Source organism: Garra rufa, chromosome 11 (genome assembly GCF_049309525.1).
Source record: "Garra rufa chromosome 11, GarRuf1.0, whole genome shotgun sequence".
Taxonomy (NCBI): Eukaryota; Metazoa; Chordata; class Actinopteri; order Cypriniformes; family Cyprinidae; genus Garra; species Garra rufa.
The window spans coordinates 23,745,717-23,767,444 of NC_133371.1; the positions used below are offsets into that span (position 1 = coordinate 23,745,717).

A 21,728-nucleotide genomic window follows, 5' to 3' on the forward strand; every position below is an offset into this window, starting at 1 on the left:
AAGATGTTCCGCACTGTGAAAAATCTCAGAGGACTTGGTTGGAAGCCAAAAGTGACACCTGTGCTGGCCAGGAGGATAGTGAGAGAGGTAAAAAAGAATCCAAGGATCACCACCAAGGCCATCCTGATAAATCTGGGCTCTGCTGGTGGCAACATCTCAAGGCAGACAGTCCAACAGACACTGCACACCGCTGGGTTCCACGAATGCAGACCAAGGAGGACACCACTTCTCCAGATAAGTGTTTTGGGGGTGTCTTTTTATCCGGTGGACCAGGGAACCTAATCACAGCAAAACAGAACAATGAAAAAGGAGCAATACATCAAAATTCTTAACAACAACATCAGGCAGTCTGCAGATAAACTTGGCCTTGGGCACCAGTGGACATTTCAGCATGACAGCGACCCAAAACACACAGCAAAAGTGGTGAAGAAATGGTTAGCAGGCAAAAAAAATTAACGTTTTGCAGTGGCCCAGCCAGAGTCCTGACTTAAATCCAATTGAGAATCTGTGGAGGAAGCTATATAGACCAGGGGTGCGAATAATTTCGGGCTTGATTGTATGTCAGAGACTTACAAAAGAAAACCATTCTTCTAAAGAATGGTCTTCTAAAGAAACCATAATGTTGTTGCTAATATTCCGTGTGTCTATTTATCAATTCCATCCTGACAGTCTTACAACTCGAGCTGTAGATGAGGAAAAAATAAAAATAATTCCTCAAACCAAAAAAGTGCCACAAATTAACCTCAGTTAACAACTGAAAGCAGAAAAATGTGATAGATTAGTACCATATCTGCAAAGTCATGGTAATGATCATGCTTGATAAACAACCTCCCACTGAGATAGAAATTCAGTGATGATACTGGAGTGATGCAATCAGCCGTTATGATCACAAAAAACATAATAATAATACAGAACAATGTGATTAGCAGCACACATCAGTGGCATTTTTTCGACATCGTCATGTGGTGAGAAAATGTGTCACAAGTCAACAGCTCAGTTGTGTCAGCTAAATGATTGACGTTAACTTAATGAATTCTAGCTGGAACCTTCTTTTTTTTCACCATTCATCTCAGATAATTGCACCCGCTGTGCTAGAATATATTTGAAATCTGTGCTGATAGAGTTGAATAGCAGGAAGTTATTTGCATGAAAATTAAAATTATACAACAATGTCTACAAAAATTTTGAAAGTTTTCTTATCTCGCTTGCTCTGTCGCACACACATAGACGCACATTATCTAATTTGAATACTGTCTCAATCTAATAATGGTGCTCTGAATAGTTTCAGAGATTGGCAATAAGCCGTAATTCCCCTGCTACTGGGTGACTCAGTGGTCCCCTAATTCCACAGATCACAGCTCTGACTCAAGCTTCCTCTTTTGGGATATGATACATACTTAGATGAGCAGAGATCATTTATGCTTAGCCTGGTTTTAAAAGGAATTGTTTCGTCTAGTGTCCCTAAGCTAGTAACAGGACTTTAGCACGAACATTAGGAAGCATTAGGGTGAGAAAATAACCGATAATACAAAAATAAAACTAACCAGTATTACAAAATATGAGATCAAATAATGTTTTAAGCACTTCCCTGCTAAAAAAAAAAAAAAAGGCTAAAACCAGCCTAGGCTGGTAGTAGCTGGTTTTAGCTGGTGGTTTCCTGGTTAGGCTGGGAAAGTGGCCAAAACCCCTCTAAAACCAGCCTGCTGACCAGGTATGACCAGGTATGACCAGCTAAAACCAGCCAACCAGCCTAGGCTGGTTTTAGCAGTTTTTTTCACCGGGGTTATCTAATAAATGTAAAAAAGGAGAAGCCTTCAACCCTAAGAACACCATCCCCACTGTCAAACATGGTGGTGGGAACCTAATGTTTTGGGGGGGTGTTTTTAGCCGGTGGACCAGGGAACCTAATCATAGTAAACGGCACCATGAAAAAGGAGCAATGCATCAAAATTCTCAACAACAACATCAGGCAGTCTACAGAGAAACTTTGCCTTGGGCACCAGTGGACTTTTTAGCACGACAACGACCCAAAACACACAGCAAAAGTGGTGAAGAAATGGTTAGCAGACAAAAACATTAACGTTTTGCAGCCTAGGCTGGTTGTAGCTGGTTTTAGCTGGTGGTTTCCTGGTCAGGCTGTGAAAGTGACCAAAACCCCTCTAAAACCAGCCAACCAGCCTAGGATGGTTTTAGCTGTTTTTTCACCAGGGTTATCTAATAAATGTCTAATAATGGTGCTGGTCGTATAATTAGAATATCTTCAAAAAGTTGATTTATTTCACTAATTCCATTCAAGAAGTGAAACTTGTATAATGTATACATTCATTCCACACAGACTGATATATTTCAAGTGTTTATTTCTTTTAATTTTGATGATTATAACTGACAACTAATGAAAACCCCAAATTCAGTATCTCAGAAAATTAGAATATTACTTAAGACAAATACAAAGAAAGGATTTTTAGAAATCTTGGCCAACTGAGAAGTATGAACATGAAAAGTATGATCATGTACAGCACTCAATACTTAGTTGGGGCTCCTTTTGCCTGAATTACTGCAGCAATGCGGCGTGGCATGGAGTCGATCAGTCTGTTGCACTGTTCAGGTGTTATGAGAGCCCAGGTTGCTCTGATAGTGGCCTTCAGCTCTTTTGCATTGTTGGGTCTGGCATATCACATCTTCCTCTTCACAATACCCCATAGATTTTCTATGGGGTTAAGGTCAGGTGAGTTTGCTGGCTAATTAAGAACAGGGATACCTTAAACCAGGTACTGGTAGCTTTGGCACTGTGTGCAGGTGCCAAGTTCTGTTGGAAAATGAAATCTGCATCTCCATAAAGTTGGTCAGCAGTAGGAAGCATGAAGTGCTCTAAAACGTCCTGGTATACAGCTGCGTTGACCTTGGACCTCAGAAAACACAGTGGACCAACACCAGCAGAAGACATGGCACCCCAAACCAACACTGACTGTGGAAACTTTACACTGGACCTCAAGCAACGTGGATTCTGTGCCTCTCCTCTCTTCCTCCAGACTCTGGGACCCTGATTTCCAAAGGAAATGCAAAATTCACTTTACTCAGCAGCAGTCCAGTACTTTTTGTCTTTAGCCCAGGCGAGACGCTTCTGACACTGTCTGTTGTTCAAGAGTGGCTTGACACAAGGAATGCGACAGCTGAAACCCATGTCTTGCATACGTCTGTGCGTAGTGGTTCTTGAAGCACTGGCTCCAGCTGCAGTCCACTCCCCCAATGAATCTCCCCCACATTTTTGAATTGGTTTTGTTTCACAATTCTCTCCAGGGTGCGGTTATTCCTATTGCTTGTACACTTTTTTCTACCACATCTTTTCCTTCCCTTCGCCTCTCTATTAATGTGCTTGGACACAGAGATCTGTGAACACCCAGCCTCTTTTGCAATGACCTTTTGTGTCTTGCCCTCCTTGTTCAAGGTGTCAATGGTCGTCCTTTGGACAACTGTAAAATCAGCAGTCTTCTCCATGATTGTGTAGCCTACAGAACTAGACTGAGATACCATTTAAAGGTCCACTGAAGTGCCTTGAAACACGCAGCGTTCTTCTATGTGGTGACGTACTTTTAACTGAAACAAAAACAAATCGCCCAGCCCCGCCTACTTATTTTGAACAGCCAATAGCGTTCCATTAATATCTGCTCGGGCCAGAGCTGTTGAGCTTGGTAAAGCCGCATTTGTAAGCTTATGACAGCCACAGACTAATAAATTACCCCACAGACTCAATATTAAACTCTTGCTAAAACGAAATAGTGATCATAATCATGCTGAGGTTGTGTAGTTTACATGCCGACCGCACATATGAGCGCATATGATCTGCTCTGTGTATTGCGTCTCTGCGTAGGGGGCGGGACACTACGGACTCTAGAGAGCATTTGATTGGACAGAACTTTAAAGTCCCCCTGAAATCAAAATTAAAGTTTTTTGGCTTTTAGTATGAATATATTAGCCTTAAGGTGATCTATAAGCTAGTGTGCTGCAAAACAAAGACAAAATTCGCGTTTACAAGATATGGGCATTCAAAACTTACAGTCTCGTCACATCCGCCAATATGAATCAAGGATTTGGATGATATCACCGTGCACTTCAGTTTCTCATCAAACGTTCTGTCCAATCAAATGCTCTCTAGAGTCCGTAGTGTCCCGCCCCCTACACAGAGACGCGGAGCTGATCATTAGCGCTCATATGTGCGGTCGGCATGTATTAAACTACACAGCCTCAGCATGATAATGATCACTATTTCGTTTTAGCAAGTTCCATATTGAATTTGTGGGGTAATTTATTAGTCTGTGGCTGTCATAAGCTTACAAATGCGGCTTTACCGAGCTCAACGGCTCTGGCCCGAGCAGATATAAATGGAACGCTATTGGCTATTCAAAATTAGTGGGCGGGGCTGGGCGATATCTTTTTGTTTCAGTTAAAAGTACGTCACCACATAGAATAACGCTGCGTGTTTCAAGGCACTTCAGTGGACCTTTAAAGGCCTTTGCATGTGTTTTGAGTTAATTAGCTGATTAGAGTGTGGCACCAGGTGTCTTCAATACTGAACCTTTTTTCATTAGTTGTCAGTTATAATCATCAAAATATAAGAAATATAAGAAATAAACACTTGAAATATATCAGTCTGTGTGGAATGAATGTATACATTAAACACGTTTCATTTCTTGAATGGAATTAGTGAAATAAACCAACTTTGAAGATATTCTAACTATATGACCATCACCTGTACAAACAGATACAGACAACAGTGTCTCTTTTGCCTTTTTGGAGAGCTGGTGAAATATTGGTGGAAAGCAGGTAGTGTCCAGGTCACTGTGACACTACACATGATTGTATTGAGGCACAGATCTGGGAAAGGGTACAGAAGCATGCATTGAAGGTTCACAGAAGCATGTAGTCTCTGTTACCCTTAACCCTCATGTGGTGTTCAAAATCCTATTACACCTATGGTGTTCCCGGTCAAAAATGACAGGCCTATAAAAAATAGCTTATAAATCACTCATTTAACCACATTTTCACCCAATCTTGGATTCAATCTTTTTGTCAACTTGTTTTCTGTAAATTAGGACTGGTTTTATATTTCTATTTGCATCTAATTAACTGTGGGCCTCATTTATCTGAGAGTAGGCATCTAATTTTTTAAGTAAAAAAATCATTATTTTTGAATAATTTTGGAAATATTAAAAAAAATATGAACAAATATTGGTTCTGTTGATCACACTAGTCTACTTTAATGGTTCACCAGGAAGTTTGTTTTGAAAAACTTTTATTTTGTAAAAAAATGGCACATAGTCACACTTGTGATGTTCCCGGTCAAAAATGACAGGCCTATAAAAATAGCTTATAAATCACTCATTTAACCACAATTTCACCCAATCTTGGATTCAATCTTTTTGTCAACTTGTTTTCTGTCAATTAGGACTGGTTTTATATTTCTATTTGCATCTAATTAATTAAGAGAGATTCTTTTGAAGCAGGGTCACTGCAGTCACAGCCAGTTTGTGCGTGAGTGTGAGTTTAGGTGTGTGAGCGTGTGTTCGAATGTGGTAATGTCAGATTGATGAATGGATATTAGATTAAAAAAAATTATCACTGTGAAAAAGAATGTTTCTTTCAGAAAATAGTTTGTGTGTGTGTGTGTGTGTGTGTGTGTGTGTGTGTGTGTGTGTGTGTGTGTGTGTGTGTGTGTGTGTGTGTGTGTGTGTGTGTACCTGGTATTCATCACGTTGTGGGGACCAAATGTCCCCACAAGGATAGGAATACCAGTAGATTTTGACCTTGTGGGGACATTTCTCAGGTCCCCATGAGGAAACAGGCTTATAAATCATGCACAATGAGTTTTTTTGATGAAGTAAAAGTGTGCACAATCTCCTGTGAGGGCTAGGTTTAGGTTTAGGGTAGGTGTAGGGCGATAGAAAATACGGTTTGTACAGTATAAAAACCATTACGCCTATGGAATGTCCCCATAAAACATGTAAACCCAACATGTGTGTGTGTGTGTGTGTGTGTGTGTGTGTGTGTGTGTGTGTGTGTGTGTGTGTGTGTGTGTGTGTGGCATACATGTATCCATGCATGCACATGTCCAATGGCTCTTTGTCTGCAAGCACACATATACATATGTGACCATGATAAACATGCTCCTGACAACTAAATTTTTCTCTGATTTTCAGTCTCCACCATTCACTTTCAATGACCAGGAGCTCGGATAAATGACTCCTACAATTAAACCGTTTGAAAATGAAATACAAAACCAGTCCTAATTAAAAGAAAACAAGTTGATAAAAAGATTGAATCCAATTTTTGGTGATAATATAGCATAACAAGTGATTTATAAGATATTTTGTGTAGGCTCGTCATTTTTGACCGGGAACACCATAGGTGTAACAAGGTGAAAAAAACAACACAAAAAAGTAAAAAATAAATAAATAAAAAATGTGGACAAGTTGTTATAGTCTCTGTGAACAAAGTCACTAAGTTTCAGTTCAATGCGATAACATTAACTAGTATTTTCAGGAAAAAGAAAATCTTCTCCAGTCAAAAATGACATGAACACCACATGAGGGTTAATGGAAGAGGTTTGAAACAACCAGGACTCTTCCTAGAGCTGGCATCCTGGCTAAACTGAGCAATTGATGGAGAAAGGCCTTGTTTAGACTGGTGACCAAGAACCTGATGGTCACTCTAGTTGAGCTCCATGATCATATATTCAGATGGGAGAAACCCAACTATGTAAGAATGTAACATGCAGAAATATTTACTGAAAAATTAAACACAAATAAGGGTTTAAACTTTAAAGGAAACTTTGTTGTACACCAGACTTTTAAAAAATGCAAATAGAAGACTGTGTCCCTTCATTTCAGATGTCCAGCACACACCACGGGAATGTAGCCACAGGCAGGGACACTCAAGGTTATGTTATGTGAGCAAACAAACACTTGACTAAAAATGAATTGTGTTTGCTTTTTAATAGTTTGTTAATGTGTGGTAATAGTAATAGTATCCTCAAGGACATCACAGGTGGAACTGGCTGAGTTCATCCTGTGCTCAGGATATAATGGTTTGTACATTTGTACAAGCTCCGGGCAAAGTTGTCGCTTCTATTTACATTCAGGAAAAGAATTGTGTGTTTGTGTGAGTGTGTGTGTCCCATGCCCTCTGTGTGGGAGACAGACGAGAAGCTCATGGTAACAGCCCAGAATAGAAAGTGCAGCGTCATTGTGCTGAGTTGTATGGGCTGGAGCACTGAGTGTGCAGGTTTGGGGTGACATTGGCCTGAGCTGAGGCAGACACTGCAGTGGGATTGTGTTTCAAAGAAAGAGGAAAAGGAGAAGGTTGTGTGTGGAAAGGGCAGGTGGCTGGGAAATAGAGGTATCCTGTGGAACACCTGACCGCGCAGAAACCAAGGAGGTCAATAATACCTAGAGAAAGATATACTTTAGCATTCACATTCATTTTAACTGCAGTGGTTTGGAACCCTGGAAATATGTAAACTTTGTGTTTTAGAGGTTAAAGGGATAATTTACCCAAAAATTTAAGTTCTGACATTAATTACTCACCCTCATGTCGTAAGCTGTAAAGACCTTCATTTATCTGCAAAACACAAATTAAGATATTTTTGATGAAATCCAAGAACTTTCTGACCCTGCACAGACAGGACAACTGACACATTAGATGCTTTTTTGCTAATTTTGTAAAGTACGTTTTCATGTGTCTTCACTGAGGAGAGGATTGAGTCTTGCCACACCTCCATAAAGCCCAGATCGGTGGAGTGTTACAGTGATGTTTGTCCTTCTGGAAGTTTCTCCCATCTGAATATATGATCATGCAGCTCAACTGGAGAGACCATCAGGTTCTTGGTCACCACTCTAGTCAAGGCCGTTTTCCATCAATTGCTCAGTTTGGCCAGGAGGCCAACTCTAGGAAGAGTCGTGGTTTCAAAGTTCATCCAGTAAGTGTAACAGAGCCAGATGTGTGGCTTAATGCAATCCTGTCTCTTGACCTCTGATATGCATTTTCAGCTATTAGACCTTTTATTAAGAGGCGTGTGCCTTTCCAAATCATTCCCATTCAGTTGAATTTGCCACAGGTTAACTTCACTCGAAGTGTAGTGACATCTACAAGCAATATGAATGCTCCTGAGCTCAATTTCAACTGTTGCAGATAAGGGTATGAATATTTATGCAATGGAATAATTTAAGTTTTTTATCTTTTATAAATTTGCAAAGATGCTAAAAACCTGTTTTTGCTTTGTCATTACGGGGTATGTACTGTAGATTGATGTCATTTAAAGCAGTTTAGCATAAGGCTGCATCATAAAATGTGGAAAAAAATGAAGGGGTATGAATACTTTCGCAAGGCACTGTATTTAACACAATACATAATTACCACTAACAATTTACTTTAACTCTGCTGTAATTTGTTATGAGTCTCTAATAGCCTAAGTAAATTAATGAATTCATAAATAATTAATTTATTAATTGTGACGAGTCGGCTGCCTCCCCCCTAATTATCATCACCACCCCGTCCCTTATTCGCCACCCTTCTCCAGGCTCCCGATGGGAGTGGGTGTGTATGGGAGAGGAGGGGCGCGGAAACATCCCGGGCTAGCGGCGTGTGATGAGGAGCACCTGAATGGAATGAAGCCTCATCACCGCCGCTGTTTAAATGCCGAGCGCGCCTCTCCTCAGGAGACCGGTCTCTCCCCCATGCATGCACGCTGGTGTCCTCGTGGGTCCAGGAAGGGGTGAAGAGGGAAGCCAGCGCCGCCAAGAAGATGAGCTGCCGGACCCCGCGTGTCCGGACGAACGCCGCACCCGTTAGTCGGCTGACGGGCCAGGTTGCTGGGCCGTCAAATCCCCGAAAGCGCCGTAGAGCGGCAGAAGGAGGACGTTGCTGCCAGAGATGCCGCCGCCCTCGCGCTCCGGACCGAAGCGGGGAGCACGTGCGGCCGCCGGACTCCGCCCCTTTCCTGGACCCTTCCCTATCGAAACACTGCCCCTCCTTCACGGAACCCCAGCACTCGAGGACACCAGATCCCCTTTTTATTTGGACACTTTATTTCCCCCTTTGGACACCTTTCTTTCATTTTCTGTTTAATAAAAGCCTCTCCGAGGCCTGACGCCACACCCACTGTGTCTGTCGTTTGCTCCTCCCGCCACATAATTTAAACTTGTTTTAAGAGATTTTATTTATTAAAGTCCACTTACTAAGTCTACAAGGCTAAAAGTACCTATAGTTAAAGAAACACTTTTATATTTTCTTTGCAAGTGTTTTATTTTTCACAGCTACTTTCAAATGGCCATCAAAAGACAAAGAAGCTTTTTAGCAACCAGATGGTGTAGTTACAGCATCTACCCGCCAAACCTTGACCCCTTAGTAGGAACTGTTAATCTCAACAACAGAAACCAGGCCTCCTCCAACACTTTGAACTCAGACTTCAGACATCAAATACTTCGCTTCCATCTCACTGCACCATCAGTGCAGTCTCTGCTCTGAAGGTTTTCAATTAGTATAAATAATGAATCCAAACGAACAGCGCCTGACGTCTCTGCTTGAACCTAATCAGTGTAATATGTTTTTACTGTTGCCCTTGAGCCAACTTGTATCAAATTATTGTTGGAAGGAACATCGATTAGCCAGAACCGTGGTGAAATATGACGTTATGGTCACTCAGTAGAGGGTGTAATTTGACAGACCACAAAAGTGATATTAATATTTCAATGGCGAATGACCTGTTTACTGTGAAACCCAAATGAACATTGAATGTACACAAACACCTCAATCATGAGTAAAAAAGGCATAAGAGAACTAAAAGAGCAAAGCTGTTATCTTCATCTGCCCTGAGTATTTCATGCTTGATCTGCTTAAACAGCTTTTATACCTTTTTGTTTTAAAGAAGAAGTATTTACCGGAATATAGCAGCCCATGTGTTGTGTTTTAAATTTGAAGGCTGAGGTTTCATCTCCTGTGATGAATAGACAGTCCAATAGCTTTAGATCGATCGTGCCCATGCTGGCCATATACTTGCATTATGTCATGACATCGATAAGATTGGTTACTACATTAAATCAAATCATTTGTGAACACAATTGGGAAATTCTTTCTTCACCAGTGCACTCTTGACTTCTTATAAAAAATAATTAAAATCTCATTACCACCAATTAACCTGTCACATCTTATTGCAACCCATTCAAAATCACCTTTTAATATCTTTTTCATTACCACTCGCCTAGCAATAATGGAGATGGAGAAAAGGGCCTCAAGTTTAATTTCAAGCACTTTGTCAACAACCGCTTAAGCTGTTTTTAGCGTTTTTTCTATCTATGCAAAAATATATGAAGATTTTTTTTCTTACTATTAAACTATGAAATCATTTTAAATAACCTCACAATTTCTGACCAGTTAGAATGAAACCGTACTATCAGATATGGTAAATGCCGGTTTAAATAACATTAAAATGAAAAATATTTCATCATTGTCATCAATGAAGACATAAATTGTGACAGCCTTAAAAATACTTCTTTTTTTTTTCTTTTTGTGGACTCTCAAGCAAACCCCCGCCAAAAATCCACTGTACTCAATTACCAAAATATATATATATATATATTTCAAGCGATGCATCTCAAGAAGAAATCGTCTAGTCTCAGTGACATCACAATGACGCATGTTCTAAATAGTCACGCCTTCAGTCTCATATAGCAGTAAATTCTCTCGAGCTCAGTGTGTCTGTAACTGTAGGGCAGAAAGGTAAGTTCAATACAGACAGTCGAGTGAAGATTCTTTGTGAGTGTGTGCTCTGTATTTTACGAGGGCTTGACGTGGCTGCTGCTCCATTGCTCCATTTCATAGGGGGTACACTTTTATGATCTGAGAAACAGACATTCACTAAAACAATAACAACCCTGTTGGTTAGGAAGGTTCTAAAGCATGGATGCTGGTTTGAGCTTGTTTAAGCTGGTCCTTAGCTGGTCATGTGCTGGTCCTAAACTGGTCCTAAACAACTAGCTCCTGCTCAGGACCAGCTTAGGACCAGCAGATGACCATCTTAATCCAGCTTATGACCAGCACAACCATCTTAATTTACTGTAGCTCATGACCAGCTAAGGACCAACTTAAACCAGCATCCATGCTTTAAAACCCAATGCTGTTTTTTTTTTCAACAGGGAACACATAGTTATGGAATAGAATAGTTCTATGTTATAACAGGTCACCAAAATAAGATCAGCCTTTAGATAAATTCATTAAATACCCAAAAACCAATTTGCATTGTGCCTACAAGATTCATAAGTGTGAGTCACAAAAGCCTTTCAATTCCACTAACACTATAATAAAAAAAACTATACATACCACACAGAAATAAAAATGTGTATTTATGTAGTTTATTAAGTGAAATCTGGTGGTCTCTGAGTGAAATCTCCTTAGAATTTAATCTTTCCAATCTTGAAGGCACTTGTGTGTGAGATCCTTCTTAAAAGCAAATTGAAAACTTGATTAAACTTCTTGCACATCACTGCCAAAATTTAATTTTAAGATCGCATGCGCAGCTGAGCAAAGGAATCATGTCTGTCATCATACTGTATAACATATAAATCATATACATCATGCTACACCAGAGACTTTATATTTAGGAAGACTGTGCACTCCTATTACTTATGAATGGGAGAAAGTGCAATAGCCAGTATGATCGGTGATTAGTAAAGTCATTGCATCACTCTAGCTGCCGTTAGAAGCTCCGCTTCCTATAAAAACAGGCAGCATTCGTAAACTCACGCTCATGACTGCGTATTGGCTGGTCTAGCATCAAAAACAAGCGTTTCAGAATAAATAATAAGGTCTATTTAAGGTGTGGATGCTTGGGAGTGTTTTTAGTATTCATTTATAAGTATAAAAATTATTGCATTTTGTGTACTATATGCATTAAAGCAGTGGCGGCTCCTGACAAATATCTCTGGGGGGGGCAACTGTTCCGATTTTGGCAAAGATAACCGCTTTAATGGGTAAAATTATGATAAAATTCAGATAGCCAACTTTACAGCATTACATTACATTGTTTGATTTGATTTCCCTTTTCCTAGATGGCAACATCAGGCATGAATTGTACAAACTGTACAGTATTTTGAATAGCTATATTAAATTTATCGCAATGGTCTCAAATACACTGAAACACTTCCACCATGGCCATCAAGAGACACATTGTCATCAACTAGTTAGCCCTCTAAGAGTAAAAAAAAAAAAAAAAAAGCCATACTGCTTTACAATTAAAGACTTTTTATTTCTCATATTAAAACTGTAATTAATCAAATCTTTCCAGAACATATTCAGTATAAATTTGGCTGCCAATATGCAATCAATACAACTATTTAAAATTCAACATTTGGAGAATACAACATATAACATACAAGGCCGTAACCAGGGTTTGAAAATTAGTGAGGTGTTAAGAATTGTGCTATAATAACACCCACAAATGCACTACATATAGCCTAAACTTCAAAATAGACAGACATGTAGATGATTGTGAAAGATTTTTTATTCAGTATAATTTTTACATGGAAAGTTTGTTTTTTTTAGCTGAGGGAATTTTTATTTTATAACAAGTTATAAAAATAACGTTAGAATAATGACACTGACATAAAACTAACGTTCAACTTTCCACTTTATAAACGTCCCAAAGTGTCACACTAAATTGGACAAACGAGTCAAAAAACACGTACAATAGGTGGATCTGGCAACAAACGGAGGCTGCACCCGCGCTCTCACTCAACGCGTTCTCAAGCCCCTTTCACTGCGCTAGCTTCTCGCAGCAACATGAATTGCAAACACTCATGTGATATGAGGTGGTTTAAACGGCTAAATAATCATTCAAAGAGCTTGACATTTTATTTTTGAATATAAAAAATGACCGAGGTCCGGACCTCGGTGACCTCATAGCTGGCTACGACCGTGATAACATAAACAATTCACCATTTAATAACAGACATCACTTGTATTGAAATTTTGCTCGCCTCTCTTTTAAGCAGGCAAAGTGATCAGTTACCCTCTCATTAAAATCAGGCATGTTCCTGACAAGTTCCCTCTCCATTGAAAGCATGGCCAATGCATTCAGACGTCTCGCGCTACACGCGTGCGTGCTGTACATCTTCGAGCACGCATCAGTGCGTATTACGAAATCACGTTGGGGCGAGCCCTCCCGGTGCCCATTGAAATGCATTGTAGGGTTCAAAATTTGAAAAAAAAAATCTCACAATATAACTCTATGAGACCGGCTGGGGCGATTTTCAATCTGACTGAGATCGCCCCAAGGGGGCGGGGTTTTAGGTTGGAAAGTGACATTCAGGCTGTTGATTGTACAGTAGTATGCAGACTAGGACTAGCAAAATAAGAGTCTTTTTCTCCTCTCTTTTTTCGTGTGGCTCAAGGAGGGCGATGCACTATCGCCCACCATGGGCCAGCCGCCCCTGCATTAAAGGTTGTATCAGCGATTTCAAGCCTGAAACACCACAACACCAACCCCCTGACGGTGATTGGTTGGAACACTGTTTGTTTTGCTGTGGAATCGTTGGTAGCACCGATTGTTTTTTTGGCATATCTCGGACCCTAGGCTGACCACAGAGACGCGTTTTTTTTTACAGCCAATTTATGGGGCAGGCAGCGAGTGGATCATGAAGAAAGGTCAGCTGAATTTGACACTTTATGTTTCAGCCTAGAATCGCTGATACAACCTTTAATGTGTTAAATACAACTGAGGTCAAAAGTTTACATACACTTTGCAGACTCTGCAAAATGTTAATTATTTTACCAAAAGAAGAGGGATCATATAAAATGCATGTTATCTTTTATTTAGTAAGAGTCTGAGTTATCTGAGTAAGATAGTTCACATAAAAGATGTTTACATGTAGTCCACAAGAGAAAATAATAGTTGAATTTATAAAAAGGACCCCATTTACATATGTTTGATTCTTAATACTGTGTTGTTACCTGAATAATCCACAACTGTGTTTATTTATTTTATTTTATTTTTAGGTAATAGTTGTTCATGAGTCCCTTGTTTCAAAAAAAAAAATATTTTCAGAAAAATCCTTCAGGTCACACAATTTTTTTGGCTTTTCGGGATTTTTGTGTATTTGAACCCTTTCCAACAATGACTAGATGGTTTTGAGATCCATCTTTTCACCCTGAGGACAACTGAGGGACTCATATGCAACTATTACAGAAGGTTAAAACGCTTACTGATGCTCCAGAAGAAAAAAATTATGCATTAAGAGCCGTGGGGTGTAAACTTTTGAACAGAATGAAGATGTGTACATTTTTCTTATTTTTCCTAAATATCTTTTTTTTTTTCATTTAGTACTGCCCTTCAAAAGCTACAGAAGATACTTAAATGTTTCCCAAAAGACAAAATATGAAAAAAAAAAAAAAAAATTATCCTGATCTTCATATTCAAATAGTTTTTATCCCCCAGCTCTTAATGCATTGTGTTTCTTTTTAAAGCATCAGTGAGCATTTGTACCTTCTGTACTAGTTGCATATGAGTCCCTCATTTGTTCTCAGTGTGAACAGATGGATTTTAAAATCAAACTGTCATTGTTGGAAATGGTTTAAATACACAAAGGTCCTGAAAAACAAACAGAAAAAAATGGTCTGACCTGAAGGATTTTTTGAAAGAACAGCAGGTAGTTTAACTGTTCAGGACAAACAAGTGGCTCATGATCAACTATCACTAAACAAAGAAAAACACTGTTGTGGATCATTCAGGTAACAACACATAAAGAATCAAGTGTATGTAAACTTTTGAATGGGGTAATTTTTATAAATTCAACTACTATTTTCTTTTGTGGGCTATATGTAAACATCTTCAATGTGAAATATCTTATTCAGGTCAAAAATAGCATGCATTTTGCATGACCCCTCTTATTTTGGTAAAATAATTAACATTTTGCAGATTCTGCAAGATGTATGTAAACTTTTGATCTCAACTGTATGAATTTGTCTGTTTAAAGATAATGTGTTATATAGTGGAATATTGCAGGATAATGTAGGCCTAAGCTGGGGTCAAAGACAAGATTTTGTGGCACGATGCAATAATGGTGGTGTCCGGTGTAGACATTGTGTTAAAACCTTTCTAAAATTCGAAATAAAGCTGTCATCAAATTATAAACTGATGACTGATCACACTTTGTTGGATCTTATTCACCATTTCATTACTCATTTTAGGTTGTTTATCACATTGATTTATTTAGGATAATACTGTACCATATTGATATGAAAGTACAAAGAGAAAGAAAATATATTCCATTTGTTGTTATTAACAACATGCAGTGCATTAAACATTACATTATGTCAAGGTTTCTCAAACTGGGCTAGATAAAGAAACTGCAGGAGGTTTATGAGTTTAATGAAAAGGTAAAAAAATATAAAATTAAAAGCATTCATTTTAAAATAACAACAATCAATATAAAACACTGATGAAAATGATTATAATCTGTTTGTTTAGCTTTGTGACCATTATCCAATGTCAGAAAGTTGTGAACATGCAAATATGTTACTTAATTATTAATTTATTATACCTTAAAATCTCAGAGGGTACTTCAAGTAAATATATTAGTTGAAAGAGGTTGGCCTGACAAAAACATTTAAACACGTAAATAAAAAGTTATGTGAATTTTTGCATTTTAATGTATGGCTAAATAACCCACCGAGTGACAATTAAAATAAAAATTAATATGCTCATCAGTAGTTAGTGCAATTTTAGTTTGATGGCACGTTAACTTCAAAAACAAAATTAATCCACTGCGTCCTCAGTTCTCAAGTCGGGTCACTTTTACATCCAACTACAAAACACCTGCATTGCTTACAGTCATGTGAATAAGTTAGTACACCCTATTAAATTCCATTATTTTTTATATCCACTATTATTCTGTATCAGGACATCATAAAAAAACTGGTCCTTGGCTGGTCTTATAAATTGGGAAAATAAAACCTCAGATGAACAACAACACATGACAAATTGCACAGTGGCATTATTTATTGAACAACAATAAAGCCAAAATGGAAAAGCCATGTGTGACAAAGTTAGGACAGCCTTACTGTTAACATTGGAATTAAGAGGGTAAATAACAGTCAAGTCAAAATACCTTTGATTAACTGATCATCAGCAAGTCTGAGCGCCTCTATGAATGCATAAGCTTTGGCAGTTTGCTGGTCTGAAGTCTTCAGGTGTGTGTTAACACAATGCCAAGGAAGTAAGACATCAGCAATCATCTTAGAGATTAAAATTGTTGCTGCCATCAATCTGAGAAGAGTAGTATGACCATTTCCAAACAATTCACAAGTGGAAGACATTTAAAACAGACACCTCTCCTTTCAGGAGTGGACGTCCCAGAAAATTCAAATTCAAAATTCCCAAGATCAGGCCGTGTAATGCTCAGTAAAATGGTATACAACCCAAGAACTACACCTCAGACTCTACAGGCCTCAGTTAATATGTTAAATGATAAAGTTCATGACAATACCATTATAAAAAATATGGGACAAAAATGGCATGTTTAGAAGCCTTGGCAGAAGCCTCTTCTATCTAAAAAAAAAAAAAAAAAAAAAAAAAAAAAAACCTTGGCAGCACAGTTTAGGTCTGCAAAGTTGCATCTGAACAAAACAAGTCTTCTAGAATAATATCCTTTGAACAGATGAGACCGAAGTGGAGATGTTTGGCCATAATGTACAGTGCCAAGTTTGGTGAAAACCTAAAGAGCATATCAGCACAAACATCTCATAACAAAAGACAAGCATGACGGAGGAGGGCTGATCATTTTGGGGTTGTTTTGTAGCCACAGTAGCCACATGAACTCCTCTGTATATTAAAGTATTCTAGAGTCAAATGTGAGGGCATCTGTCTGACAGCTAAAGTTGGACCAAAATTGGGTCATGCAACAGGACAATGATCCCAAGCACACCAGCAAATCTACAACAGAATGGCTTATCTTGACAGCCGCGGTCTAATGGTTAGAGAGTAGGACCCAAAGGTTGCGGGTTCGAGTCTCAGGTCCGGCAGGGACTGTCGGTGGGGGAAGTGAATAACCAGTGTTCTTTCCACCCTCAATACCACGACTGAGGTGAGACCCTTGAGCAAGGCACGAACCCCCAACTGCTCCCCTTGTGCCGCACCATTGGCTGCCAGCTGCTTTGGGTGGGTGTGTGTGTGTGTTCTGTCTGCACTTAGATGGGTTAAATGCAGAGCACTAATTCCGAGTATGGGTCACCATACTTGGCGTCACGTCCTTTCCTTTCCTAATGCTGTGGTTAGAGCTGTGCATTAGCAAATTCCCACAAACCTCGATAAACTGGAGCAACGCTGAAAAGAAGAGTGGTTCAAAATTCCTCCAGAACAATGTGAGAGACTGATAAAGTCACACAGAAAATGAATGCTTCAAGTTATTGCTGCTAAAAGTGGATATACAGGAAACTCATATGGTGCCCTAAATTTGTCACATATGACCTTTTCCGCTTGGCTGTATTTTCTTAAATAAATAATGACACTGTGTGATATGTCATGTGATGATGTTTATCTGAGGATTTATTTTCCAAATTTTAAGACCTGCCAAGGAACAAATAATTTTTATTATGTCCTGATACAGAAAACCATGGAATTTTAAAAGGGTGTCCTAACTTTTTCACATGACTACTCGAGCTACTCGAGCGTGGAGAAAATGGTGGACAGCATACAACTGAATGAGGGCAGAAATATGCTAATTCGGGACAGTCTGTCAGCAGTCGTGGGCGGGGCCTGAACAGTATGATATTTAGAAAATCAAAACAGCTTGATAATTGAGACTGTTTAGTTTTTGTGGGGATTAAAAAAAGGAGGCAATAGGCTTTTATCATTGTAGGTGTCTGTCCACACACTGCTAAGACACAATTTATATCCAAACACCATGTATTTTTGTGATTTTGCATCCAATGTCCCTTTTAAAACATGTAAAAGAAGAATTAGGGAGAATAAATAAATTCTGAATAATTTATTAGTCTTGTGTGAGTTATTATGTAATCATTTAATCTATAAAAAAGTAACTGTAGTCTGATTATGAGTATTTTAAAATGTAATCTAGTTACCTAATTTTTGGAATCTGATTACGTAATCCAGATTACATGTAATCTTTTACTAACCAGCATTGTGCATTGATTGTACTTGAGCTTTTGATAAACAGCATTGTTCTTCTTGAAGGTGTGATGGTTTAGTCTGACTGCCTCATATCCCTGTGAAGATGAGAGAAGTTGCTGAGGGGGTTTAGTCATGCTGCTTGCATCTCCACTCTGCCACAGCATGAGGTCAGGAATCTGTTTGATGTCTGTCTGACGTATTTCAGTGAGACCCCTGATCAAAGTCAACAAACCTGCAACTCTACCCCATTTTTGGCCTGTGCAGAGAGATTTATATGTCAACCAACTGTACCTGTGTGCATCTTTCATCTGGTTTGTAAAGCACATTATGACAATATGTTGCTATTTTAACAACATTGTCAGTAGATGATACATCTAACAGATAAATACGGTGTGTCAAACCAAAAGTTTACCCCAAAATGAAAATTCTGTCAGGATTTGTTCACCCTCATGTCTTTCCAAACCTGTATGACTGTTTTTATTTTGTGAAACAGATATTTAAATCAATATTACATAAGCAAATGCTGTTGTACTTTGCTGATATCCAGTTGTATAATTACGCCTCTGTGGTGATTATTCATATTTCTAGATGTGTCACTTATATTATGACACTGAATATCAAATTGGTAATACAGCTGAATGTACTGACTGAGCAATATTGACCAACTGTGTCGTCTTCATTGGTATGTTGATGGGAACTTAAAATTGTTTTGACATTCACTGTTCCCTCTGCACTGCAGCACGCAGATGCACCGTCTGCCATTGTGCATGCCTCACTGTCCCCTTCCTTTCATCTGCGTGCATAATGGATGTCCATCTGTGAGACACTCATAAACAGAAGAAGGAGATGCAGATGTTAGCAGGACAATGCAGATGGCACACATCACTCTCGCTGTCATCGCACATCTGCCCCGCTGGCCCGCAGGCTGACCGCATCAGAGCAAAAAGAGCTTCTCTTTAGATGAGGGTGCCAAGAGCTTTTGAAAGTTATTAAAGATTGATTGAACTTGATTTTAGTGGTTTCAGTTTTATGGCAATATTCAGGATGGTTGATTATTGTTTATTTGCACGCGGATCACAAATTAAACGCCCACTGAATGCTTCATTGTGCTGTGTGCACTAATGACTGCATGCATTAATGACCATTGTTTGGTAGGACAGAAATAGAAAATATTTTCCATTGCTTCACACAGCTACATCAGTGGATTCATTTTACTGTAATTATTTTACATGCAATATATTAAAAATACAACAGCAACAAGTGATTGATTTTACAGGTATTTTTGTTTAGTTTTGTATCATAACCAATTTTAGCATTTTGTATATTGTTCAATACATTCAGTATAAAATCTGGTTCCTGAAGCAAAACAATGAAAAGCCAATATAATTTTAATACCCAAGTTTCTGAGTTGGGTGGGCCATAAACTTGAAACATGGCAGAGGAGAGAAACATTACTGTAAAGTTTTATGTGTTTTCCCCACAACATCAACATTGCTTTCTTGTGCCATTACAGTCATGTATATTTATGTATATAAATAACTATTTGAAATATATTGTACACAACAAAAAATACAAAGTTCTGTCGTGAAACTCTCAATGGCGCAGGCTAATACGTTCTAATTCAGTTTGATATAATCACATGATTATTCAAATGGCGCAGCTGATTGGTTTCTTTTGCATCAGCAGCCAATAATCTTGCTGGGCACCATCCAATAACTTGGTTAGTGCTTGTTACAGCAGTTACAGCACACTTCAAGAACCTTACACCTTCCCCAGCTACACCTTTATAGATCTGCTATTGTTAATGTCATGAATATTATAAATGATGGGTTATTTTTTTAATATACAGCGCATCTGGAAAGTATTCATAGCACTTCACATTTTTCCACATTTTGTTGTTACAGCCTTTTTCAAAAATGGATTAAATTCATTATTTTCCTCCAAATTCTACAAACAATACCCCATAATGACAACATGAAAGAAGTCTGTTTGAAATCTTTGCAAATGTATTAAAAAAAAGAAGAAGAAAAAACACATGTACATAAGTATTCACAGCCTTTGCCATGACACTCAGAATTGAGCTCAGGTGCATCCTGTTTCCACTGATCATCCTTGAGATGTTTCTACAACTTGAGTCCACCTGTGGTAAATTCAGTTGACTGAACATGATTTTGAAAGGTACACACCTGTCTATATAAGGTCCCACAGTTAACAGTGCATGTCAGAGCACAAACTAAGCCATGAAGTCGATTGTCAAGGAATTGTATGTAGACCTCAGAGACAGGATTGTATCGAGGCACAGATCTGAGGAAAGGGTACAGAAAAATTTCTGCAGCATTGAAGGTCACAATGAGCACAATGGTCTCTATCATCTGTAAATGGAACAAGTTTGAAACCACCAGCATTCTTCCTAGAGTGGGTCGCCCGGCCAAACTGAATGATCGGGGGAGAAGGGCCTTAGTCAGGGAGGTGACCAAGAACCTAGTGGTCACTCGTCAAGAGCTCCAGCGTTTCTCTGTGAGAGAGCAGGGAGAACCTTTCAGAAGAACAACCATCTCAGCAGCACTCCACCAATCAGGCCTGTATGGTAGAGTGGCCAGACGGAAACCACTTCTAAGTAAAAGGCATCTGAAGGACTGTCAGACCATGAGAAACAAAATTCTCATGTCTAATGAAACAATGATTGAACTCTTTGGCCTAAATGCCAAGCATAGTGTCTGGAGGAAACCAGGCACCGCTCATCACCTGGCCAATACCATCTCTACAGTGAAGCATGGTGGTGGCAACATCATGCTGTGGGGATGTTTTTCAGCGGCAGGAACTGTGAGACTAGTCAGGATCAAGGAAAAGATGAATGCAGCAATGCACAGAGACATTTTTGATGAAAACTTGCTCCAGAGCACTCTGGACCTCAGACTGGGCCGACGGTTCATCTTTCAACAGGACAACGACCCTAAGCACACAGCCAAGATAACAAAGGTATGGCTATGGGACAATACTGTGAATGTCCTTAAGTGGCCCAGCCAGAGCCTAGACTTAAACCCGATTGAACATCTCTGGAGAGATCTGAAAACGGCTCTGCACCGACGCTCCTCATTAACCCGATGGAACTTGAGAGGAATTGCAAAAAAGTATGTGAAAAACCTCCCAAAAATATGTGTGCCAAGCTTGTATCATATTCAAAAAGACTTGAGGCTGTAATTGGTGCCAAAGGTGCTTCAACAAAGTATTGAACAAAGGCTGCGAATAATTTTTTATACATTTGTAAACAAGATTTCAAGCAAACTTCTTTCACATTGTTATTATGGGGTATTGTTTGTAGAATTTGGAGGAAAACAACCAATTTTAAAATAAGGCTGTAACATGACAAAATGTTGAAAAAGTGAAGCGCTGTGAATACTTTTCAGATGCACTGTGTTGTATGGGAGGTGTATTTCAATGTTCCGTTCATTAACTGAAAACAGGCAAGACTAATCGATTCTTGGGGTTTAAGAATCAATATTGCTTTATAAAAATGAGAATCGATTAAAATCAAGAAATCAATATTTTTTAC

General features: G+C 38.9%; 1 pseudogene; it reads left to right on the forward strand.

Annotated features, from left to right (window-relative positions):
• Positions 1-7,846: 7,846 nt before the first annotated feature.
• On the forward strand, positions 7,847-21,057 carry LOC141345288 (uncharacterized; annotated as a pseudogene).
• The last annotated feature ends 671 nt before the right edge of the window (positions 21,058-21,728 follow it).